At 43.7% G+C, this 26,936-nt stretch overlaps 1 long non-coding RNA gene across 1 annotated transcript; it reads left to right on the forward strand.

Annotated features, from left to right (window-relative positions):
* The first annotated feature begins 301 nt into the window (after positions 1-301).
* On the forward strand, positions 302-26,560 carry LOC309380957. The gene is made up of 2 exons (XR_014173224.1): positions 302-417; positions 26,373-26,560. It is a non-coding gene; the product is annotated as an uncharacterized lncRNA (long non-coding RNA).
* Positions 26,561-26,936: the final 376 nt, after the last annotated feature.

The raw sequence follows: 26,936 nt of genomic DNA on the forward strand, positions 1-26,936 counted from the left end.
TGGTCTTGGTGGGCTGCACATTGCCGACCCCTGGTCTATACATATCATGTTTTTAAACTTGGCACCTCAAAGAATTAGGATCTGAAACTGCTTGACCAATGGGCATTAGCAAGGTGTTATTCAAAAACTCTTCTTGTACCCTTTTGCTTAGCGTAAACGTACCCAGAATGCAGCTGAGCCTCCTCAGAACACAGAATAAGTTTCTCTCCCCCACACACGCATTGTTCCAAAGCAGACAGTTGTGTGGTCCAAGTCTCTATGACATCACAGACTGCGACACTGGAGTAGCTAAGGCCAATGACAGCCAAAAGGTGTGACATAGCTTGACTCGCTTGCAAGAGCAGTGTAATTGCAGATGGATGACAGCAAGACTGGAATGAACTTAAACAGTGGGATATCGTCGCAAAAATAAGCAAGGTAAGCAAACTGAAGCAGAGTGGGAGAAGGATTCAGTGACAGTTGTGGCAGACCATAGTGGTAATTTAATTTTCAAACTTTATGCTTCATGTGCAGGGAGTCCCTGGGGTATATAAAAGTCGCTACATTTGGGGGAGAGAGGCTGGGTTTTACTCCAAAATTGATCAGAGCTTAGTCATTGTGGGAATCATTAAAGGACTGAGTTTTACAGCGGAGCCCCTAGGAGTCTTCTAAATTATATCAGTATGGCCATGAAAGATTCCCTCCCATAAGGATTCTAAGGCTTGCCATAACCTTATAAGATAAGGAGCCCTGCTGAATCAAGCAAAGTCTCTATCCGTTCCAGCATCTCTTTCAACCTGGTCCCTCAGCACAGACAATTCTGCCAGTGAGATAGCTGGATGTTAAGGTGGTGGGTGGCGCTGTGGGTTAAACCACAGAGCCTAGGGCTTGATGATCAGAAGGTCAGAAGTTCGAATCCCTGCAACGGGGTGAGCTCCTGTCGCCCAGTCCCTGCTCCTGCCAACCTAGCAGTTCGAAAGCATGAAGAGCAAGTAGATAAATACCTCCAGTGGGAAGGTAAACGGTGCAAGTAGATAAATACCTCCAGTCAGTGGCATAGCGTGGGTTGTCAGCACCCGGGGCAAGGCAAGTAATTTGCGCCCCCTAACCCTAACCCCCAGATGTTGCGGCCGGTGCGGCCGGCCCCCCCTGCACCCCCCACGCTACGCCACTGCCTCCAGTGGGAAGGTAAATGGTGTTTTCATGCGCTGCTCTGGTTCGCCAGAAGCAGCTTAGTCATGCTGGCCACATGCCCTGGTAAAACTGTCTTCGGACAAACGTTGGCTCCCTCGGCCAGTAAAGCGAGATGAGCGCCACAGCCCCAGAGTTGTTCACGACTGGACCTAATGGTCAGGGATCCCTTTACCTTTACCTTTAAGGTGATCCCAGGTGGGGATGTCTAAAAGCTGGAAGAGAACTAACCTTTTAGGCTCACCAAGACTCAATCAGGTGGTGGCAGAGAAGGCTGATATTTAAAAAAAAAAGTAAAAATCTGTCAATCTTGTTGCTAAGGAGGTTAGATGAAATGAAGTAGGACACATGACCAACTTAAAATAATCCCCCAGATGTTATTGGCCCAGAGATGGAAAGAAGATAAAGTCCCAACCAGAAAAGAATGGCAGATTACGGTAAACTGATGGATTATGCCAAAATGGCAAAAATGACCAGAAGAATCAGAAGCCATGAAGACCAAAATATTAATAAAGAATGGGGGGGGGTATAATTTATCTTAAAAACCATTGTAAACAGTTAAAATTGTTAGTAGGATTTGAATCACTTGTAGTTTTATGGTGAATTTTAGATATAATGGAGATGTAAAAGATTTGGATTATTACAAAAGATGCAGGAGGAAATGATTAACAGTAGGACCCACAAAGGGGAGGAAGTCCAGGAGATTCTCTGGAATCTTGTCTTTATTTTGTATGTTGGTTTCTTGTAATTCACAGCCAGCTGTTCTCTCTGGCAATATCCTGAAAATGCCCTCATCAGTCTTTTTAGGCCTACTTTTATTTGGGATAGAAGAACTGTATCATCTGCATATAATAGTATTGAGATGGGTTTTGTGGCCAATTTAGGGGCATGATATTCTGGATATGTTAGACACTGGACAATATTATTTATATATAAGTTGAACAGAGCTGGGGCTTGACTCCTTTTGTGGCTGGTACAGATCCTGTAGTCCATTTGTGGAGCAGTGCACTTTCAACACAGTATCTTTATATAAGCATTTGACCAAGTACAGTACTCTGTCTATACTTGAGGAGTTCAGCTTATCCCACAGTCTTACTCACAAAACTGAGTCAAATGCAGCTTTCAAATCAATGAAAAAAGCACACCACATGGTTTCTTAGCATACTTGTCAATGAGATGTGCTAGAACAAAGCAATGATCTAGGGTGGATCTGCCTTGCCTAAATCCTGCTTGCTTTTCGGCGAGAATAGCCTCATCATCAATCCAGTCGGCTAGTTGGTTATAGAGGTGCTTTGCCTATAGTTTACTAGTTATAGGTAACAAACCGATGGGTCTGTAGCTAGCCGGATTAGAAGTGAGGCCCTTTTTGAATATAGGGATGACTACTGTTGTGGTTAAACCACAGAGCCTAGGACTTGCCGATCAGAAGGTCGGTGGTTTGAATCCCCGCAACGGGGTGAGTTCCCGTTGCTCGGTCCCTGCTCCTGCCAACCTAGCAGTTCAAAAGCACATCAAAGTGCAAGTAGATAAATAGGTACCGCTCCGGCGGGAAGGTAAACGGCTTTTGCATGCACTGCTCTGGTTCACCAGAAGCGGCTTAGTTATGCTGGCCACATGACCCGGAAGCTGTACGCCAGCTCCCTCGGCCAGTAAAGCGAGATGAGCGCTGCAACCCCAGAGTCGGCCGCGACTGGACCTAATGGTCAGGGGTCCCTTTACCTTTACCTTTACCTTACTGCTGTGGCCCAAGCGTTGGAGAGTAAACCAGATGAATTAATAAGTGAGAATATTACCGCAAGGAGGGGTGACCACCAATTAATGTTAGATTTCAAGAGTTCCAGAGGCAAGCGATCGATGCCTGGTGCTTTGGTGTTTTTTAGCTGCATAATGAAGTTTTTGACCTCAGTTGTAGTTACTGGAGGCCAGGCTAGTAAATTTTCTGGGGATACTGTTAGTTTTCCCAAGAAACTATAGGGCCCATAGATGGCGCATGGGACAACCAGTTAATTGAACAGATCAAAGTTTTCAAATATTTTGGCCTTATTTTCCAGTCTACGGAAAATGGGGAGCACACCAGAAATGTGCAAAAGAAAAAGCGCCCCAAAGCGCCAAAATTCTGACACGCTTTTTCTACACAAAAGGTGGTAAACGTATACCATCAGTCCTGGAAGTGTTCCAAGCTAAACCCCTAGCAAAGTTATTATATGGGGCTCAGATCTGGACAGGCACTTACCTGGGATCTACAGAAGCTGTCCAATCAAAGTTCTTAAGGTAAATTTTCTCTGTACCACCCTGTGCCCCAAAAGCATCATTGTGCCTAGAGGCTAATCTTCCCTCGGTAGAATTGCGGATCTGGACACTTAACTATTGGCTTCACCTAAATTCAAATCCCCCCAGTCTAATATCCCTATTGCGGCAAGTTTGTCACAAGAGCGCCTGGACTAAAATTGTCTATCAAAAACTTCACTCTTGTGGTTTATCACCACAACAGTTACTCACTTTGGGTTTTAGTAAAGCAAACAGTCTAATTTGTCAGTGTCAAAATGATATTGAGCATCAGAACAACTTGGCCACAATAAGGAAATTCTGCCCATGGTATGACAATTTCCCACCTACCCATTTTGACTCTCTGGCACCCCACCTGCATAACCTAGCAATTCTAAAATATAGACGCGCTTTTACTCTCGCAAGATGGCATTGATTTGCCCTCGGCTGTACTTGAGGGACAATTCCAACAGATTCCACACAAAAAACCCTTATGTCCCTGTAGAGATGGCAGTTCCGAATCGGCACATGCCCTTCTCGGTTTCACTCTTTATAAAGACTTGAGGAATGAGGTTATCATCCCTCTTTTATTGTCCATTCTGGGTTGCCCAGCTACTGCCACACTGTCCCTTCTCTTTGCAGATCAAGATGAGCAGGTTGACAGCAAAGCTTGCAAGGTTTTTAGCTGGGGCAATTAGAATAAGATCCACTATTTGACAACTGATTCAAAACCCTAAAATTTATTTTATATAATTGACATTTTATTTCTATTCTTTGTATATCATATTGTTGTTTTATTGCTATGGCCGATGGCTGAGGCAAAGAAAGATTCGTTCGTTCGTTCGTTCGTTCGTTCGTTCATTCATTCATTCATGTTTTAGGTTGGATATATGATTGTAAAAATGTAATTTGAAAAACCTAATAAATAATAATAATCCACTAGCAGTAAAGAAGCATTGTCAACGAAGTGAACTTATACTAGAAACCTCAGCCCTCCAGATGTTTTTGGCCTACAACTCCCATGATCCCTAGCTAGCAGGACTAGTGGTCAGGGATGATGGGAGTTGTAGTCTCAAAACATCTGGAGGGCCGAGTTTGAGGAAGCCTGCTATAAAGATTAAGGTTATAACCAGGTACCTTATAACACTAAGACCCTTAATAATCCTTCTAGGTTTACTTAAAGCCAAATATTCTGAAAACCCATAAAGCTCTGGTGATAATTTGCTGACATCATCTCAATGCTTCTGGCAATATATTTGGGGGAAATGTATTGTCTACAAGGGGATAGTTGTGTAGGGTTTGATGAGCCATGCTGATGAGTAAATTGACCTTTTATGAACATTTATGCAAAGAGACAAACCAAACATAAGTCCCTGCTTGAACAACAGTGACCTTTTTATCTTATCTCATTTTGGAATGCTACTGGACCCAAGGATGAGAAGAATGATCAAAAGTGCACTAGTTTTGTTAATGAGGTGTTATCCTCATGGAATAAAACTATATTGGCAGTAGTTTGAAAATCTATTTAAGCAAAATGTCAATTTAAAAACAATAAAAGAGAGGAGGAGCCCCTCTCACCCCCAAAGGAAGTCCAGACATCTGGTACATCAAATATCAGATAGCAGAATGAAGAACACCCAGATTCCCAATGACAAGCTAGCAATTCCTCTATTGTGTCTCTCGCCTTTCCATTTTATTAAAAGCAAAGCTGCAAAGCTCTAAAATGAAGTAACCACATGAACCAATGGAATGTAAACAAGAAGTAAAATGAACTGCCTCAGTTCATAGTAATCCATACAGGCCAGAAACATGTCAGATCTAGTCATCCAAAAAACAGCTGGAAGGAAAGGAGGAAGGCAAACATTCTAGGCAGGAAATTCTGCAATGTTGGTAGTGCCATAGTTTTAAAAGGGCATATTCTACTTGGCTAGCCACTGTACTTCAGAAAGAGTGAGCAAGGCCTGTGAGGATTACTTTAATTTGCAGGTAGGCTCATAGGCGAGTGGGTGGTCCTTCAACATACCCTCCAACATTTCTCCGATGAAAACAGGGATGTTCTATTCCATAATAATAATGATAATAATTGTACTATTTATACCCCACCCACCTGACTGGGTTGTCCCAGCCACTCTGGACAGCTTCCAACATATATATAAACAGGGCGGGGGGACAGGACTTCCCTATACAGGGTTGCGCCGTGCTCTGGGTGCCATCCTGACGGGGGTGACATTCCACCCCACCCCCGACAACTCCCAAGCCTACAGCGAGCCGGGGCCGCAAAGCGGTGCGCAAGGCAAGCATAAGCTATTGGCTGTGTGCGGCTTTACAGCTCCAGCTCTCTCAGAGCTGGAACCGCGAGTAGAGGATCCCACCACCATCTATACGGCGCCGCGTTGGCAAACCACCCATCGGCGCATGTGTGGCACGCAGTGGCGTAGCTTGGGGTGCAGGGGGTGCCAACCACACCGGGCGCAACATCTGGGGGTTAGGGTTAGGGGGCGCAAATCCACGGGTTAGGGGGCGCAAATCCACGGGTTAGGGGGCGCAAATTACTTGCCTTGCCCCGGGTGCTGACAACCCACCCTACGCCACTGGTGCCACGTAGCAGCGCTGTACATGCGCCATACGTACGCTGCACGCGCATACGCCTCCTAGCGGTTTGCCCCACACCGGGTGCCTGTGAGCCTTCCTTCGCCCCTGTGTGGCTTGGGAGTCACATATCTCCATACCCTCCAACATTTCTCCAATGAAAATAGGGACATCCTAAGGAAAAGCAGGAGATTCCAGGATCAAATCAGAAACTGGGACGGCTTCCGTAAATCTGGGACTGTCCCTGGAAAATAGGAACACTCACAGGGTCTGCTTCAACAGTATGAGCAACCATGACCTTAAAGGTCAATACTATCACTTTTAACTGGGCCAAGTAAGAGCCAGGGTGGTTCTTGTAAAATTGGTGCAATAAGTTCCTGCAGCCAACTCTGGTCAGCTGCTTGGTGGGATGTATTCTGCACCAACTGAAACATCCAAATGCTTTTCATGTTATAGGAATCCAGTCGGGATGTGATGAAGGCATGAATTACTGTGGTATGCACACCAACAATGCAATGTAGGCATGGTTTTAGAGCAGTTCCATCCAGAGAAGCTTGTAGAATCTTATGACTCCAACTTCTATTGGTTTTTTTAGTTAGCAAGTTATGCAATGGAACTGTAAACACTACTTTGAAATGCAGAGTGGTCTTCTTCAGCTCTAAATTGCTGTGTCACATCTAAAATACCAAATACGACATGAATCCAATCAAGCGAAACTGGGACAGAGCAAAGATGAAAAACTAATGCAACACATATGGCTTTATTTTCCCAATGAATCATGTTCAATTTAAGCCATAATGATTTTTCTAAAAGCCCATTTAACTTCAATTTAGTTTTCTGCAGCTGAACAGATGGGGGAAATCCACAGAGCTGCACTGTTCCACATAAATAATACAGTCAATTGTATTTTTAGATGTGCAGATGCCCACCCCAATCTTTACAAAAGTAACTTTTCTTTTTGAAACGAAGACTGCAGTCTTGAAGATGCTTCCTTGGGAGCAAGCCTCTCTGAACTCAACGAGAATTCTTAGTAAAAATGCATAGGATTGGGCTGCATATAACTTAACTGTCTGATTGTGATGTCAATTATTTGGAAAGAAGTCCCATTGATTACAGTGGAACGAGTGAATGGGAGGTGGAGACACTTACCGGACCTCACAGCATGTGAGACGCTACCACTTACAGTGATACCTCGGGTTAAGTACTTAATTCGTTCCGGAGGTCCGTTCTTAACCTGAAACTGTTCTTAACCTGAAGCACCACTTTAGCTAATGGGGCCTCTTGCTGCCACCACGCCACCAGAGCACGATTTCTGTTCTGATCCTGAAGCAAAGTTCTTAACCCAAGGTACTATTCTGGGTTAGTGGAGTCTGTAACCTGAAGCGTATGTAACCTGAGGTACCACTGTACTAAGAGGGGAAGGGGTGAGGCAGCAGAGAGGGGTGTGTGGTGTAAACATACCATTGGTTTTAAATAGGCTTTCTTACTGGTCCATTTGCATCATGCCAGCCACACGGCCACCTCACCTTCTGGTAGGTAGCAGCAACTGATTTGCTGGGAGGTTAGGTAAATGCCTACCCCACACTGCACCAATCGCTGCCATTTCTAAGTCTGCTTGTGAGTGCAGCCAGGCAGCCCAATCTCAATAATGTTTACTTGGCAGATTCAGATTTCAATGAAACTTACTTTCAAATAAGCATGCATTGCACCAAAGCGTAAAGCTGCAGTTACGTGAACATGTCAGATCATTGATTTCCATGTGGGCTCATTCAACTCTACATAGGATAGGGCTGCAAAGTAACATCCAATATAAATTTAAAAAGCAAAAAAGCTGTCCAGTAGCACCAACTAAGTTTGTTCTGGGTATAAGCTTTCGTGTGCATTCCTGTCGTCAACAGGTTTACCATACTCATTGAGTCAATCACCCATCTCCTGCTACCCTCCTGAGAAAAACCCCACACCACCCTCCCACTATTAATAATAATAATAATAATAATAATAATAATAATAATAATAATAATAATTTATTATTTATACCCCGCCCATCTGGCTGGGCCTCCCCAGCCACTCTGGGCGGCTTCCATAAAAACCAAAAATACAGTAAAATATCACACGTTAAAAACTTCCCTGAACAGGGCTGCCTTAAGATGTCTTCTGAATGTCAGGTAGTTGTTTATCGCTTTGACATCTGCTGGAAGGGCGTTCCACAGGGTGGGCGCCACTACCGAGAAGGCACTCTGCCTGGTTCCCTGTAGCTTTGCTTCTCGCAATGAGGGAACCGCCAGAAGGCCCTCGGCGCTGGACCTCAGCATCCAGGCAGAATGATGGGGGTGGAGACGCTCCTTCAGGTATATATATAAGGGTTTGGTGACTTCTGTTTCAGTGTATCTGAAGAAGTGTGCATGCACTCGAAAGCTTATACCAAGAACAAACTTAGTTGGTCTCTAACGTGCTTCTGGACAAGTTTTTTTTTTTTGACTGCGTCAGACCCAGTGGCATAGCGTGGGTTGTCAGCACCCGTGGCAAGGCAAGTGATTTGCACCCCCTAACCCGTGGATTTGCGCCCCCTAACCCGTGGATTTGCGCCCCCTAACCCTAACCCCCAGATGTTGCGCCCGATGCGGCCAGCCCCCCCTGCACCCCCCACGCTACGCCACTGCGGCTACCTACCTGAATCTTGCATCCAATATATGTTTCATTTGGAAATGGTCCCTGAAGAGTCCCTTGCTTCCCACACAGCAATAACAGCAAGAGCCTTTATTGAACTAACAGAACTGAGCAACAGGGGCAAAGCAACTGCTTATAAAGATTTCTGAAGGCCTGGGCCACTCCCACTCTCGATGTGATTGGCTATCTAAATGCCCAAGCTGCGAATCATAACTCAGAGTTTATGGGCCAATGGCAGTAGCCCAAATCCTGCTATCACATACTGAATCAGAACACAGGGGCTCAGAATCACTAGTCCAGACTCAAGCTCAGGCGAACACAGACCACTGAATCCATAACAGTCTCATTGAACTCTACATGTCTTGCTTATGAGTAAACATGCATGAGATAATGTTGCAAGGCACAGAATTTCTGTTCTTCTCTAAATATCATTTTTGAACAGATCTACAGTGAAGACAATAACAGCATTATCATGTTTCTTCCAGGCTTTGCATAGAATTCTGAAGAGAACACCAAGCCTCACAAAGGCATAACATATATTTCCATAGCTGTGCTGCAAAGATTGCAAATACTAGGCCTTAAACATGAGTAGGAAAAGTTTAGCTTTTAAAAGCTGTATAAGTTCTTTATGAAGATGCAACAAAATATTTCTGCGTCTGAAAAACAGTCTGGAATTGTGTATATATGTTTATAGCTGATGACTGCGGAAGAAGTGTATTACAATATGATAATTTGGAATTAGTGTATGGGCAACATGTTTTGATATTCCTCTTACTCACACTGGTTTAGCCCCAGTCCACATGAATCATTCCCCGTATTCCTGATGCTGAGAAGTGTGTGTCATTGCTTATGTAGCCAAAATGGTACCACCCACACAAAAGAGGGAGGTGTCAACAATGTTGGGAGAACCCCAAGGTCTGAAGAAGTACAAAACTTTTTTGGGGGGGGGGACCCAAGCCAGAGTGGGTTGACTCCCAAAATAAGTCAGTGAAGTCTAGGGATGTGGGTCAAATTCAATTCAATTTGCAATTAATGCAAAATTATCAAATTTGCACTTTCTGAAAAAATATGGGGCCTGAAACACAGCCATCCACCTGAATTTTGTGATGCAGTTGTCCAACCAAACAATGCATATATTAAAAAAATGCAAAAATTGAGGGAAATATGCAAAAAAAAAAAATCTGAGAGAGAAAATAACATACAAAAATACATTGTATTAGAAAAAATGCTTGCAAAAGTGTTTACAGTAGCTAAAACTGAATACACAAAATGAACATGTTGGGGGGAAATCAAACTAAAATGCTAAAGAATTTTCATAAGGATAACATGTTTGAAAGAAAGTCTTAGGGACGCCATATTCTGAAGAGCAAAAAAGAGGGCGCTATGATGGCCATTCAAAGAACATAATTTTTTTCTCAAATTTTAACCTTGAAAATGAGAACATGTCCTGGGAAAAGAGGATACATGGCAACCACTCTTGATTAAATCAAAAAACAAAAGGAGTTCTAATCTCTTTACCCATTTGCACGCGTAAAAAACAGAATTCCTAAGGATCTGTAGGTGCTTATCATATGTGGAACATCTGTACCTTTTTTGACTTCAAAGGCTATATCAAATATGTTCCAAATCCAACTTTGCCTCTGAAGATGTGAGGTTAAATTGGTGGCAATAAAAGTCTATGAGACGTTTGCTTAACCCTGACATCTGCGAACCAGGTCTTGCCCTGCAGGCAAAAGTCCTGTGAATCAACAGGGTGAAGTCCAGTCGCCAACTGCTTTAAACATTTGCACTAATTGTCCCAGGAGTGCACAGTTACTTTTTATAATCTTCTGGTAAATATGAAATTAGATCCTTAGAAGGTCAGACCTTTTGTGGAAGGGCAGAGTATAAATTATTTCAATAACTAGTGTGCAAAGAGGAAAACTTTTTTCAAATACATGTATCAGTGGCATTTAACACCTTGCAGGTGTAATTTAGAAAACTAAGATAAGATGCTGGAGATGCGAAGCAATTAAAGTGGACTTGGTACACATTTTCTAGTTATGTGTCAAGATAAAACATTTCTGGAGCAAGGTATTGCAAAACGCAGAAGAAATCATAGTTACAATAGGACACGGATGATCAAGAAATCCCTATTTTATTTTATTTATTTTTGCATGTAATCCATACAGAAGTAGAAAAAGTGGACATATATTTAGTCAAGATGCCTTCTAATATGCGCAATGCTATGCCTTGGTCGCCAATGGAAAAGCTATTTCCTATTTCAGAATGTTTCAGGAAAATATGGGGGAATGGCCGTGTTATTTGAATTATGTTAACAAATGCCAGCTGGAATAAACCCTCAAAAACACAATTTTATTGAAAGATGAACATGGTTTCTAAGTTTCTGGAATGAAAAAAAAATCAAAGCCAACACAATACTTTATAAGCAGGGCTTTTTGTGATAATAGTAACTGGTATGATGTACTGGCACCTATTTTTTAGCTGCCCATGGCAGCCATTTTATGGTGGAACCCAAAGCGCACATAGGTAATGAGTAAGTATTGTATAAGTAATGACACCTCATTTTTTATCACTGTTTATAACTATTTTCTGTGGCTGTAAAGCCTGAAAAAATATCTTAAACTACTTTCTAAACATAGGTTGGGTTGGGTTGGGGAGATATAATGTATGATACCTTTTTTTTTCTTCCTATATATATATATTTATTAAAAACTCTATTTTGCTGGCCCGCAGTAATGTATTTATTACTGCACTGATTGCAAAAATTTGCCTTGGCTGCAAGTTAAGTTGAGAGGTAGGCTCCAAGACAAGTATCATAAGGGGGAGTGTGAGATGTGAAGTGCTTAACTTAGGCAAGAGTGATTTTTTTCTACATTTTTGTATGCTTGCTTTGCTGTTGCTGTTGTTCAGTTTTAAATCAATTATTTGTATTCTATGCCTTGTGACCAATTGTGATGGCTCATAGCTTTTAGCAATAAAGATTCGTTCATATTTATTTAATAACTAAGATGTCGATTTCGGTCCTTCTTTCTGGACATTTTTGGCCGAACATTTGCCTCCGGCTTTGAGAGGTCTCTTGTGACTGTGCAGTTGTGGCTGGTTCTGTGTAAATCTCCGAGTGGTGGTAGAAAAGCATTTGTTAACCTGGAAAACAAATTTTGAAGAATTGGCTGGAACTGTTTTATAGAGTGAAATATCACTTGGAGACTCCGGCTGGCTCGGTGAATGGCAAAGCAAATTCCACCCTCCCAAAGTCACCCCGGGTTCCCTTCACAAATTACCTCAGCTTTGAAGAAGGCAAGGTTGCATCTCTCAATAAACTTCCTGAGGCGGCTGGCACAGCAACCGGGATCTCTTGCATTCCTCACCAAAATGGAAAAGCTATGAAAACAATCTGGGGGAGAGAGAATAATTCGGATGCAGCAGCAAAGGAAGGAAGGAAAATAGACGCTAGCAAGTCCTAGGAAGAGCTGAGAGGCAGTAGGAGAATGACGGAACTAGTGCTAGTCAACTAATTAAATAATTAAAACGAGTAATTAGCTCGCCTGTAAATAATTAACAGATGTAATTGTAACTACACTTGCGTTGCATCCAAGTTTCGATATTTTTTTTAAGTATGTGAAATAATACGATACGATACGATAATCTTTATTGTCATTGTCCCGTACATAACAATGAAATTGAAAAAAATCTACATCAGACCTTCAAAAACCAACAAGCCTGCTATCCCAGCTATCCCAACCTGGTTAACCCCCGAGAAACTCTGATACCCCATAATTAAATACAATATACTCCCACAGAGACTACCTTACACTGTGTTTAAAACCAAATAATAATAATAATAATAATAATAATAATAATAATAATAATAATTTATTTATACTCCACCCATCTGGCAGCTTCCAACAAAATATTAAAATACAGTAGCCCTTCTGATATTAAAAGCTTCCCTAAACAGGGCTAACTTTAATACACAAGACACCAATTGTGAGACGAAAAAGGTCATGCTTAATAGTTTATTTTTCATTCCCTCATATACTCACAAACCATTTAAAAACAACAACAACTGAGCACAACAATGAGGGAAAGACCTGCTAACCAGCATTGTGTCTTAATTACAGTGGTACCTCTAGATGCGAACGGGATCCGTTCCAGAGCCCTGTTCACATCTAGAAGCAAACGTAACCCGTTTCTGCACGTCTGTGCATGCGTGGGTCATGTTTCAGCGCTTCTGCGCATGCGTGTGATGTCATTTTGAGTGTCTGCGCATGCGCAAGCGGTGAAACCTGGAAGTAACGCACTCCGTTACTTCCGGGTTGCTGCGGAGCGCAACTCGAACGTGCTCATCACGAAGCACATTCAACCTGAGGTATGACTGTATGTGTTTTTATGCTGCACCACGCTCTGGGGTCATTTAAATGGAGAAAATATCCTTTAACAAAATCTATTAATGGTACAATGTTATTGTCCAAAAATACTGGCTTTGTAATTTCCAGTGATACATATTTATGAAAACTAGGAATCGGGATTCTTGAGTGCTATTCTCAACTGAGGGACTTAATTCATGGAGTCTGCTTATGCCATCTCTGTGTTGCTAAGATAGAGTTGCCATATTTCAAAAAGTGAAAATCCAGACACAAAATCTCCTTAAAAAATTGAAGTATTTGAGATATATATATATATATATATATATATATATATATATATATATATATATATATGCAGGTTTTGGTGTCCTCGGGTGTCTTCCCGTGTAAAAGTTGGGGTGTCTAGGCGACGTTTCGACGAGGTCTCACTCGTCATCTTCAGGCTGGTGCTTTCGGCTTCTTGTTACTGGAACAGAGCAGGATCTCAGTGTTTGAGTTCCTATAAATACTGTTGAGGGGGTGTGGTGTATAGCCTCCAATGTTCTGGGCAGAGAGGAAGTGTCTAGGGGAAACGTCGCCTAGACACCCCAACTTTTACACGGGAAGACACCCGAGGACACCAAAACCTGCATTCCTGTACCCGTGAAAATCTACGAAAGCATATATATATATATATATATATATATATATATATGAAATTTGGCAAAAAATCAACAATTGCCATACACCTGGGTTTTCACTGATTTTCAGAAATTCCACCCGGATGAATCCCAGATATGTCCAGGAAATTCTGTATGTATGGCAGCCCTATAAGGATTCTAGTTGGTTCTTTGATCCCAGATACTGTGTGAGTTACTGCAGGAGTATATTATCTCAAATGATAAATCCTCCAGAATAGGGGAGGCCAAAGTTCGGTGGAAGATCACCTGCTTTTCATGCAGAATGTCCCAGATTCAATCCAGGGATCTCCAGGTAAGGCTTGGAATATCTCATTAAATCCTGGAGAACTGCTGTTGTACACAACACTGACCAGTTTTCCTGGGGGAAAGTGGCAAGACAAGACAAGACAAAACAAAAACCTCTCAGACCTGGGAGTAGAAATCACAGGGTGAACGAAAGTGTCGATGGGTCCTTCGTAGAAGGTGGCTTCCTCTGCTTCCGAAGGAAAGTTTCCTCCACCATGCCAACCACCCTACGAGCTTGTATTGGCGTACAGTGTTAACCACTTTTCTTTCAGGTATAGTGGTACCTCTGAATGCGAACGGGATCCGATCCGTAGCCCCGTTTGCATCCTGAAGTGAATGTAAGACATGAGTGCGTGTCTGCGCGTGCGCGGGTCGCGTTTCGCCGCTTCCGCACATGCGCGGGACGTCATTTTGAGCATCTGCACATGCCCGAGTGGTGAAACCCGGAAGTAACCCGTTCCGATACTTCCGGGTCGCCATGGAGTGCAACCCGAAAATATTTAAACTGAAGCGTATTCATCCCGAGCATAGGCGCTGACTCCATGGGGCCTGAGGGGGCCCGAGCCCCCTCAAAAATTCGTTTGGGGGGGCTCTGCCCCCCCAATAATTTAAAAAAATTATTAGTTATATTATGCTTTGTAAAATCACAAAATTATGTTGGTATTTTTTATTTTCCTTGTTTGACGATAGTTACCTTTTAAAATACATTCAGTAATGAGTTAAAACAAAGCCACTCCCGATCTAGAGAGGGGGTGGGGTTGCGGGCTCTCGACCCATCAACAATCTCGCGGGGCTGGCGTCAGCCCCGCGAGAAGCAGGGATTCCCCCTAGCTCATTAATATTCACCGCCCACGGCGGCAGCCAATCGGCTGCCGCAAAGGGCGGGCCCTCACAGGTTCACTTAAGGTCGGGGCAGCCCGGGGCTCGCCCCTTTCGTTCCCCCAGCAGCAGCGGTTTGGAGGTATTGGGCCCCCCCAATATTTTTTATAAGTCGGTATGGGTCCCCACCCCCCCAATATTTTTTATAAGTCGGCGCCCCTGATCCCGAGGTATGACTGTACTATGGCAATCCCTGGAGCACTTTGGGAACACGTGCAAAACAATTGTTGGAGAGGTTAAAGGCACCCCAATCTCTGAGCAGTGCAAAGTTCCAGGGGCTCCAGGCATTCACCCAGAGTCTGTGTTTTCTTTTGGAAATGAGGTAAAGTGGAGACTGCGGTATTTTTTATGATATAAGGATTATTCACACATATACAACCTGAGCCTGCAATTAAGGAGTTCACAACATTAACACCCCAAAACGGCCTTGTTTCTCTCATAGTTGCAGACTTGGAGTAAAACAGAAATCAAAAATTTCTCTGTGACTCTCTCTTGCTACTTTACTTGCAATTTATATCACAGCCCCCAAACTCTACCCAAAACTCTCGCTTTTGTCTTTCTCACAATCTGCAAGATGAGGGAGGGGCCCTCCCCATTTGTCATCTGGCACAGAGCCCCCTTTCCTTTGTTCTCTTAATAGCCTGAGACCCAGGCGATTACCTCATTGAGAAGCTAGCCAGGATTATATTTTAACACTTGCTAGAGCCAGAGGTTTAGGAATCTGGCCCGGCTTGTTTAAATTTTAACACTTGCTGGATCCAGGGATTAGAGGGGTTATGTTCATTTCACAGATCTGTGGCTCAGGTACAAAACCTGAATCAGCTAGAAGCAACATTCAAAAATAAAAATGACTCAGATTCTACTCTACGTTAATAACATTTGCACATGCACGCAAATAGCACAGGAGAGAGGTGTCCTTACAGGGCTCTGTATGAAAATTAGGGGGGAAATGTAATTGAACTCCCTTCATAGCTGTCAACTTTTCCCTTTTTTAAAGGGAAATTCCCTTATTCCAAATAGGATTCCTCGCAAGAAAAGGGAAAAGTTGACAGCTATGACTCCCTTATATTTAAGGAAGTGTATATTTGTGAGCAAAGGTTGAGCAAGAGGCTGCCCTGCTTTGCCTAACGGTGTGTATATTATATGCTGCCGGACGTTTAAAGATTGCTTGCTGGGTCAAGGCTGGGGTCAGAATGGCCAGAGCATGTGCTGCCAGCTGAGCTTGCCAGATTCAGACTCAGACCTCTGAGACGTCTGCAGGAAGAGCTCTTGCATTTGGAGGAATGTTTCCCTCCTTAGGGGTCCAGGAATCTCCTCTCGATCTGGATCTGGTGCCCTCCTTTCAGCAGCTGGGGGGAAAAGCCTCCCGCTTCTGCGGCCGCTCAGTATTCCAGCTGTTTGTTAGGCTTGTGTGGGATGGAACTGGAATTTCTTTTTCTGACCAATGCTTGCTCGTTGGTGTTGCTGGGATGGGGGAATTTGCCCTCTCAAATCTGCCATTCCAATCGTATACGACAGAGCCGCAAAGGTCACCAAGTTAAACTGTAGGAAATAAAGAATCGGCTTCTGGCTCAGCCGCCTTCTGTTTCCCTCACAGGCCACTTTAGGCGCATTCATAATCTGTCTGGAAATAAGTGTCTCGGGAATTATGTGCGTGTGGCTCTGACTCAGATAATTCGTATGGTCGCTGTCCTCGCCCACATCTGCTTTTCCTCCCAGCTTTCCCCCTCAGTACCTTTACCTTCTGGTGCATCTGAAACACCTTGTTTTAAAGCGACAGAATGCTTTTTGTTCTCCAGCAGAAATGCCTGCTTCCCAAACTCTGCATTATTAACCTGTCTTTATTTTGCCCCCCCCCCCCTTGTTCCCCCTGGGTTTTCATCGCTAGGGTGTGATCTACTCAGCGAGTTTATAAGATACCAAATGCTTTGTATACCATGTGGTACAAAGCCAGCACCCAGATTACATTATTACATGTACTTCAATTAACCTACATCACTCCAGAGATCTGTATCTGCAATGCCCTTTACTTCAGAGAAGCAAAAGATATATTTAAAGACCTGGTGCCCGATTGATTTCCTATACAAACGAGAGAGGAGCACGGACTCTGCTACACCTGCTCTTTTTGCAAAGCAGTTAAAAGTCCAGTTTAGATGATACTTGAAAGGCATCTGGTCAAGCCCTTGGCAGTTTAAAACAAGGTGTGAGCACAGCAAGAAGGCAGTTTGGAAAGGGTGTGTTGTGTTTGCTTTTTGGTATAAGTTTGCCCATCTCTGCTATTTCTCCTTGTAAAAACTGGTTCATTTAAAAAACAAAAAACATCAAAAGCCCCTCAGTGTCTCTCCATCTCCGCTTTACTCAAACTTCTGCTGCTGTCCAGAACAGCCACTTTCCCCCTTTCAGAGTCTCTCGCTTCTCACTGTACTTAAATGTCTCCCTCTTTCATTCCTCAGCAGCCCCATGTAAAAGAGATGAAGGATGCAGAGCCCTCAAATGACCCATAGTACTTTCACACAATGTATTTCATTACTAGTTCAATGTGTTGTCTTCAACGTGAAGTTCCAAATTCAACATAGTAATTTGGAAGCGATAGCTCATTAACAAGCAAACCTCCAACAGGTATTCAAATTCAACTACCTGGGAATCACATTCCATCATAGGCTTCTATGGTCCGCGCGCCGTGCAACGGCGGTGAATGCCAGTAAGATGTCTATGTAGGCCATAATGCGTTTCTTTATAACAAGAGGTAATTTGCATATCCCTCTGCCTTCAAGGTCCTCACCGCCAAAGTTATAGCTCAATTGCTCTACGGAATTCCTGTCTAGCTGCCAGGGTTTATCCATCTGGTAGAACGAGTGCAGGCAGCTTTCCTTTTTAAGATTTTTGCTGTCCCACGTTGTGTACCCTAGATCAACTCTGCATCCCCTAATGGAAACCAGAGTTAGAGGTCATACATTTTCTATTATTGGGGAATAATCAGGAGCTCACCAAGTTAGTGGCTAAATATCTTTATCTGGTTTTTTGTTGTCGAAACACATTGCAGACATCTGATCTCCCTGGAGACCTAGAGATGTAATGTTACACTGCTTTGCCTCTTTCATTTGACAAATGTTTTGTGTCACTGGGAAGGCGGTAATTCTGTACAATGGTACCTCGGGTTACATACGCTTCAGGTTACATACGCTCCAGGTTACAGACTCTGCTAGCCCAGAAATAGTACCTCGGGTTAAGAACTTTGCTTCAGGATGAGAATAGAAATTGTGCAGCGGTGGCACAGCGGCAGCAGGAGGCCCCATTGGCTAAAGTGGTGCTTCAGGTTAAGAACAGTTTCAGGTTAAGAACGGACCTACGGAATGAATTAAGTACTTAACCCAAGGTACCACTGTATTGATTTACTATGGATGTTTGTATGTGATGCCAATAAAAGGTTTGAGAATTGAATTGAACAAGCAAACCTCCATATATGTACAACGCCCATCAACTAAACTCAACCTGCTCTTCTCCCTACCTTTTTATACTTTATTTATGATTTTCAGTTTTATACATTTCAATAATTTTACAATCATTTTAACATTTCAAAACCTGACTTCCTTCCCCTTCTTTCTGTGGTTCCTTAAATTTATTTTTAATATTTTCTGCATATCCAAATTAACTTAATTTGCTCGTTTATTAATCTACTGTAATTTAAATATATACTCTTATAAAAACTGCAGGTTATTACAAGAATCCTGCCAATGTTCTTATCTGTTTACAGTTTGTTTGCAAATATTCCATAAAGCATTTCCATTCTTTTATTAAAAAAATGTTATCTTGATTTCTTATTTTCCGGTAAGTTTTGCCATTTCGGCATATTCCACATGTTTTTTTATCCATTCTTCTTTTGCTGGGACTTCTTTCCATTTTGGGGTGAGTAATATTCTTGCTGCTGTAGTTGCATACATGAATAAAGCTCTATACCAGGCATCCCCAATCTTCGGCCCTCCAGATGTTTTGGACTACAATTCCCATCATCCCTGGCCACTGGTCCTGTTAGCTAAGGATCATGGGAGTTGTAGGCCAAAACATCTGGAGGGCTGCAGTTTGGGGGTGCCTGTTCTATACAATCTGGGTAGTTCTACAATTCCCAAAAGGAAAGATTCTGGTTTGTTTGCTTTTACAAACATTATTTTAAACATCTTCTTCAATTCATTATATATCATTTCCCAGTAAGCTTTAACCTTCTCTAACCAAACATAATAAGTGTCAGGTTTGCTCTTATGAGTCTATTCATCTCAAAGATACAGTAACATACATAAGCATGGGGAGTTTGTGCACAAAAGGGGTGCAGAACAGGAGAGAGGTTGAGGGATGGAAATGGAGATGATCTGCGTGCAAGGGAGAGCGGAGAAAAGTGAGGAAGAGAGAAGAGGGGGAAAAGGATGGAGGTGGAAAAGGGGGTTCAACGTGGGTTGCAGAAAAGAAGGGCGTAAGAGGCATGGGAAGAGATTTGAGTAGGGGCATGAAATAAGGGGGTGATGGCTTCATAAATTGGCCGGAGGCAAGAAGGGTACTTTGCAATGTGTGAGGGGAGGAAGATGTAGGTGGTTGCCATGGGAGTGGTTTGTACACAATCAGGGGTTTCACAAGAGGAGGAGGGGGGACAGGAGGCAAGGTCATGGGGGTGAAGGTGAAAATGGGTGCAAAGCAGGGCTGCAGGACAGAAGACAGAATTGGCTTCAGAAACAGAGTTAGAAAAGGTGAAAGGCAAGCTTAGTACTTGCATGGGGTAAGAAAGGGAAAACTGTGGGTTGATGTGGGGGGGTGGCAGGGAGGTTGATGAGGTGACTGGGTAGGGGAACAACCCCTAGTTTATAATGTTTGCTGTACAGTCAAACCTCAGTTCTCGAACCACTCCATTGCTGAACGTCTCAGTTTTTTAACGTTCCTCGGAAAACGCACCTTGGAACTCGAACGCTTCGGAAGTCAAACGTCCTTCCGGAACAGATTACGTTCAAGTTCCAAGGTTTGACTATAATCACTTCACTCTCATGAATTCTACTCAGTATTGATCCAGAGCAAAACTCCAACGTATAGTTAGCACAGTAAAAAACTTAAATTTGTTGCAGGATTCCCAAAAAATTGACCAGAGGCAATTAATATTCCGTCCAGCAGAGCTTTACTGAAGGCAAATGAGCGTCATGGTCACAAATCCAATACATTCAGGATTGGCACTGTTTTAAGACTAAACATACTATATACAGTTTCAGCTGGAAAGAGAGAGAGAAAAAAATGAAACCCAGGCTCCTTCTGGCCTTAATCAGCATGGCCTTGACAGAAAAAGGCAACAGAACCAGTTTAAGCCAGCTGCACTCAACTTCTCTGAAGGAATAACCCAAACATCATGAACCTTCTGCTTGTTTCTTTCGCACAGAGCAGCTTTGAGAACCTTCTTGAATTAATTAGAATAGGAAAGATCTCTACACATCAGATCAACACTTTCTGTACCAAGAAATGCAAACTGACATTTCCACCATCCATAGACTTTGGAGGAGATTCTGTTATCCCAGGGTTCCCTTTTGTGGAAAGGTTCTATTGAGCTTCTTGGCTGCTGTTGTACTGTAGGTGGTACAACTTCACACACCCCTAAAAGGAGTTCGGCTTTTCTATGGATAGACCACTTTTGGTGCATAAACGGTGTGAGATGGAGCACTTAGTTCTGGAAGAGGTCTCGTTGGCAAACTTTAGAAAATGCCGCATCAAACTGGGAATGATATTCCCCTAAAGAAGTTAAAAAGAAGGATCTCTTTGCAATCATTATCTTCATGGATTTTCAGCAGGTAGGGTAGTGAAAACAGGCCTATTCAGTATGTAAGATCCATCAGCAGAGAGCAGTAGTGAGCTAGAAAATATCCGGGAGCCAACTTTATGGACTCTTAGGCCTGATGCCCAAACCATAATCTGTTCCCTTAGCTCCTTGGAAAGTGATTTGAGAGAACACATTATGCTCACTGTGGAAACAGACCTACAAAAAACACATACCTTTGAGTTTATTAGCCCTTTCTCCTCTTTCTGTCCTTCGGCGCATTAAGTATTTAAGCAGAGCCAAAACAGCTCATTTCCCCATTGCAGTTGTTTGTCCAGAAAAACATTACGGAATTTGCATAATTAACCTGTGCATGCATTATAACATGTTTAAAGCACATGGAACTGAAGTTTGTTAAGGGTGCTGGGAACTGTAGTACTGTGAGGCAGTTTCCTGGGGGAAATCACATGCTTTAAATGTTTTTTAAATGTATAGTGTATATACATCCTTGCCTAGAGTACCTCATAGGAAGACCGGCTCCAAAGAACTCCACAATGCTAGAAGTGTCCAGGAGTGTCACTAGTGACACTGAAAGCGGACGGCTAATTCGTCAGAAAAACCCCTGTCTTCACATGCAGAGATGGCCCTAACTCACTTATGGTTTGAGACCCAATGGCTACCCTCTCCTGGCTTAGCCTGCAGTCAAAGCCGTTCCTGGGGTGTGGCTGTTGTCACATGCTGACAGCTCATATTCCTGTTTCTATTCTCTTTTATGTTAACTCAAAAACATACCTCACTGAGTTCAGTAGGGTTTACTGTGAAGTATGTGTGCACAGGATTGCATCCTTACAGTCTGGTCCTATATATGCTTACTCAGAAGGAACTGCTGTCTGTTTCATTAGGGCTCTATTTCTAGCAAGTGCACATCAGAACATATTTCGTGTTCATAAGGACAGGCACAGATTTTGTTGGACGTGGTATTTATTGATACCCTCTGGATCCAGTGTGACATATTTTTTTAAGCCTAGGAGCACTGAATATTTTTTGTTTTATTGCTCCCTGGAATGAGAGCAGCAAGTTCTTTAATACACATCCGTTTGGTCTTCATTTCACTCTAGCTTCACAAATATGTAGTGTCATTATTTTAAAAACTTGCTACACAAGACGTGTTTATGCCCTTTCAATGCAGAAGAAGTGGGAAAATGATATTACTGAAACTGTCCTTTAAGATCGGTGGGAAACCTCATGCCTAGCAGCTGAATGCATATCTCAAGGCCTCCTTGTTTGGTCCTTAGGCTCCTCACTAGACCTGCCCCACACCTTCCCGTTGTTGTTGGCATCCGTCTCCCTTGAGAGACAATGGAGTGGGTCTCCGGAGATGAAGTTCAAACTGCCACAATGTCCTCTCCAGGGCACAAGCCTCAGCAGAGTGTGTGGAGGTCCTGGACTGCCCACTGAACAAGACTCCTCTCTCGGCCTCGCTGGTCCAAAGAAAAGCAGAGCAAGACGTCTGACACCAGCTTGGCTGCAGGAATTGGCGGAAAGAGGCATTCAAGGCCTTAGGGACCTTATTCCAGATTTGGGTAGGGTTTACTCCTTAGCTTTTTCTTTTCTCAAAGATATCCTTCAAGGCAAGGAAAAGATATTTATTTATACCCCCTTTTTTCTCTGACAAGGACTCAAGAGAGCCTACAGAAAAGTTTTTGCCTGGCCCAGGTGTCTTTTTGAACAACAATAGTGCCTCTTGCTTCCCGGATGGAAATGTATGTATGTACAAGTCTCTGACTTTTACATTGCTGGGATATAATTTGCCACTGAAAGGTAAGAGTCTTCCCTGTTGCTCTGCGCAGTCTTGTCTCTAGCCCTGGCAGGTGGCTGATGGCAGCTGAAGTCTAACAACATCTGGAGAGCCAGATGTTTCCCATCCCTGATGTCTGGGTAGGACTTGGAGCAAACCAGCCACAGGTGAGAACTTGTAAGCGGGACTGTAGGAGAGCTTGCTTGTGTTTTCATGCTGGTTAGTTGTTCATTCTTCACTGTTGTTTGGCAATGGTGAAGGGTGACTTTGTTGCAAACAGCATCTTAATTTTAATTAAACACTCCAGAGTGCCTGTGTTTTCAGATGAAAACCGACACACAGCTTGTTTACAGAACCTGACATGCAGAGATATTATCTGGTTCAGGCAAGGTTGTATTGAGAAACAACCCTACAAATTTGCATTGGCTATATCAAGACCATGATACTGCCTTTATTTATCTGGAATTAGTAAGGCACAACCAGGAAGAGGGGAGTGGGGCGAAGCCTAGGATTCATTTCTGAAAAGTTTAATTCCAGATCTCACTTCAATAGCCAATCCTGATACCTCTCCCCTGGTTCTCTGTTTGATTTTGGAGATAATCTAAATTGCATTTGGCTCACAAATTAAAAAAAATCAAAATTCAAAAATTCAAAATTAAAACCAATAAATCTGAAAGGAGACAAATACTGCTGCATGGGTCTTGTGCAAATGTATCATTCCAGCTTCAGCATTTAGTACTGTCTTGCCTCTCTCTGTTCCCCACCTCTTCATCTGTTGCCTCCCTTGTATTGTAAGTTCCACGTGGGCATGAAGCTGTTCTCCAATCTTTGTGAAGCACCAGGCACATGGACGGTGCTAAAGCAAAAATAAAAACCGGAACAACTAATGATTCTATGTTTAAAGAAGGAACAGTGTATGGAGATGCTGTACCGAGATCATTCCTGTCTCAGTGTGGATGGTTCTCATCATGCCAAAATGTAAACAGGAGGCAGGTTAGAATATTGTGGTGGGCAGAGTTTTGAGTTTGGGAGGAGAAGTCCTGGGTTCAGTACCAGCTGAGTGATGACGTTCGCTACATTCCCAGGTAAAGGTAAAGGACTCCTGGACGGTTAAGTCCAGTCAAAGGCGACTATGGGGTTACGCTGCTCATCTCAGTTTAAGACCGAGGGAGCCAGCGTTTGTCCACAGGCAGCTTTCCGGGTCATATGGCCAGCAGGACTAAACCACTTCTGGTGCAATTGAAATAGGGGGGGACCCCTGACCATTAGGTCAGTCGTGGCCGACTCTGGGGTTGCAGCACTCATCTCACTTTATTGGCCGAGGGAGCCGGCATACAGCTTCCGGGTCATGTGGCCAGCATGACTAAGCCGCTTCTGGCGAACCACAGCAGTGCACAGAAACGCCATTTACCTTCCTGCCGGAGCAGTACCTATTTATCTACTTGCACTTTTGACGTGCTTTCAAACTGCTAGGTGGGCAGGAGCAGGGACCAAGCAACGGGAGCTCACTCCGTCACGGGGATTCGAACCGCCGACCTTCTGATCAGCAAGTCCTAGGCTCTGTGGTTTAACCCACAGCACCACCCACGTGAAATACTGTTATGGAAACTGGAGCGCATGGAAACACCATTTGCCTTCCTGCCACATTGGTACCTATTTATTTACTTGCACTTTTGTGCTTTTGCTTTTGAACTGCTAGGTTGGTAGGAGCTGGGACAGAGCAATGGGAGCTCACTCCATTGCGAGGATTCAAACTGCTGACCTTCCGATCAGCAAGGCCAAAAGGCTCAGTGGTTTACACCACTGCGCCACCCGCATCCCCAAAGAATTCCCTGACCAGGAATCGAACCTGAGCTGTGATGGTGAGAGTGCCGAATCCTAACCACTAGACCACCAGGGATATGCACCAGGCCCCGTCTCCAAGCCTTGAATCTACCTCCCAGAGATGATGCACAGGGGAAATTGCGGAACAAGTTACTATTGATCGACTTGGCAAAAGGGCAGGTTGCAAACGTGACATAGAGGTAGACTGACTAATATGCAGCCGATGAGAGAGGGTTGGATGTGCATCAAGGGAAAATCTCAAAAAAAAAAAAAACCAACCCCCAAAACCCCTTGGTTGGGTTTGCTTAGTTCAGTCTCCTGGGATCAGCACACACAAACCACTTTGCCTACATTGGAGCCATCCCAAGCGTTTTTTCTTAGGCATGTGAAAAATTGCTAGGAGCAATTCAGTGTGATGGAGCAGCGCCTTTCCTGCATGCTGCGCTCCAGCTGGGTATATATATTCACAATTGCTTTGCTCAAAAGTGACATTATCCATGCAAGTGCACACCTGGGGGAACGGTAGGCCTGCCCATGGGTGGCAAATGCATACCTGCCGTACATCCTGTCTGAACCAGGCTTTAGCCTGTGCTGCTCTCTGACCATCCTCTTTGTCATCAGGATTTAGCACCTCAGCATTCCTATTAGCACATCAGATGCTTTTGATCTTTACAATAAGGCTTTCGCTGTTGTGTTCCTTTCGTTGCTTCTCTGCAGCCTGTGTTGCCACTGAAGTGTCTCAGGGGAAGAAGGTAGCTCCCTGGTAGAGCATCTCGTTTGCACGCAGAAGACCCCAGGTTCAGCTCCTGGCACCTCCTAAGTAGGGGTGAGAACGTCCCCTTCTGAAACCGCCCCTCACTGTCCACAGCGGTGTGCCTGATAATAGGCTGACTTGGTGTTAGGCAGCTGCCTGTGTGATTTTATCATCGCTGTCTATATACAGTGCAGGTCTATACATTTGGGCACCTGGGACAGACCCCAAAATGGCGTCCTGCTTCCCACCAGGGAAGAAAGGGTGAGGGAACAGCTACATCAGGAACACGGGAAGAAGAAAGGTCAACACTGGGATCTGCTGCCCCAGTAGATCCTGCCGCCTAAGGCAGTCACCTCATCTTGCCTCATTGTTGGGCCGGCCCTGTCTATATAGAATCGGAGAAGTGTAGAGTCGGAAGGGATCCTGAGGGTCATCTAGGTTTACATAAAAGGCTCAGGACCGCAATACCTCAAGGACTGCCTATCCCCATATAAACTGACCCGGACCCTGCAATCACCATTCAAGGTCCTTCTCTCTGTGGCCCCTCCATAAGAGGTTCAGATGGTGGCAACATGAGACTGGGTCTTTTGGTGGCTCCCCATTTGTGGGATGCTCTTCTCAGGGACGCTTGCCTGGCACCTTGGTTACATATCTTTAGGCGTCAGGCAAAAATTTTTCTCTTCTCCCAGGCCTTTGGCTAATTAACCAATTTATGCCTTTTAAAACTGTGTTGGGTGGGGAGGGTACTGTTTGTGTTTGTTATTATGGTATGTATTTTTGTGTTTTCATATTGTAAACCACCTTGTGATCCTTGGATGAAAGTCAGTACAGTCATACCTTGGGTTACAGACGTTTCAGGTTGCGTTTTTTCAGGTTACAGACCCGCCAGAACCCAGAATTACCGGAACGGGTTACTTCCAGGTTTTGGCGGTCACGCATGCGCAGAAGCGCTAAATTGCAACCTGCGCATGTGAAGACATGCCGCTGCGGGTTGCGAACATGCATCCTGCACGGATCACGTTCACAACCCAAGCGTGCACTGTATAGAAATTGAACAAATAAAATAAATTCTACTGGGATTAAGTACCACACTCAAGTAGACATGTACAGGATTGCAGCCTTTATGGATGATTTTTCATGTTTCACTTGCAAAGGATTAGGCCATGAAGATCTACAGAGACTGATATGAAAAGCAAGGGTTGCAGACCTTGGGGAAAAAAAAGCCTGCCCCTTTCTGTGCTTTAACAGCATATTGATCTTCAGACATTTGCTGGTGATGATTCTTATTTCACCTGTGGTTTTTCCCTAGATTATGCTACTGTGAAAGTTAACTCTACTTTCAGTCCCTCGGATTCCTTCCCCTCCCACACCCACAAGGCAGAAGATTAGAAGCCGGTTATTTTGGTGCACTCGCCCTGCTATTTCTGCTCCCGCTGAACTTCATGAAGGCAATCGTGACATCATATTAAAACAGCTGCATAATGCATTTAAACCTCAGGCATGATGTTTGCTTGAAACATACATTCAAAGGAAGGGAAATTTATTTACCAAGTCAGAATCTCACTTAGGCGCAGCTTTCTCTGAGTGCACATGGAGTAATTTTTGACAGTCCCTAAAGTAGTTTAGCATATGACTCCTCCCGAGGGGTCAAAGAGGCTTCTTGTGGTCATCTGTCACAGAGGGTTAATTTGCATGTTTACTTTATGAACCAAAGTTCCCTCCTCTCCTTTAACGCCACACATCCGGAGGCACAAGCCCAGGGATGAGTTGCAGTTATTTATGGAAATGTGCCCAGAGAGACCATGTGATCCAAAAGCAGCTGTGAATCTTCCCTTGTATTGTGAAAATTACATTTTATGTAACTTCACTGGTG

Source organism: Podarcis melisellensis (genome assembly GCF_964234715.1).
Source record: "Podarcis melisellensis genome assembly, chromosome: 12".
Classification (NCBI taxonomy): Eukaryota; Metazoa; Chordata; class Lepidosauria; order Squamata; family Lacertidae; genus Podarcis; species Podarcis melisellensis.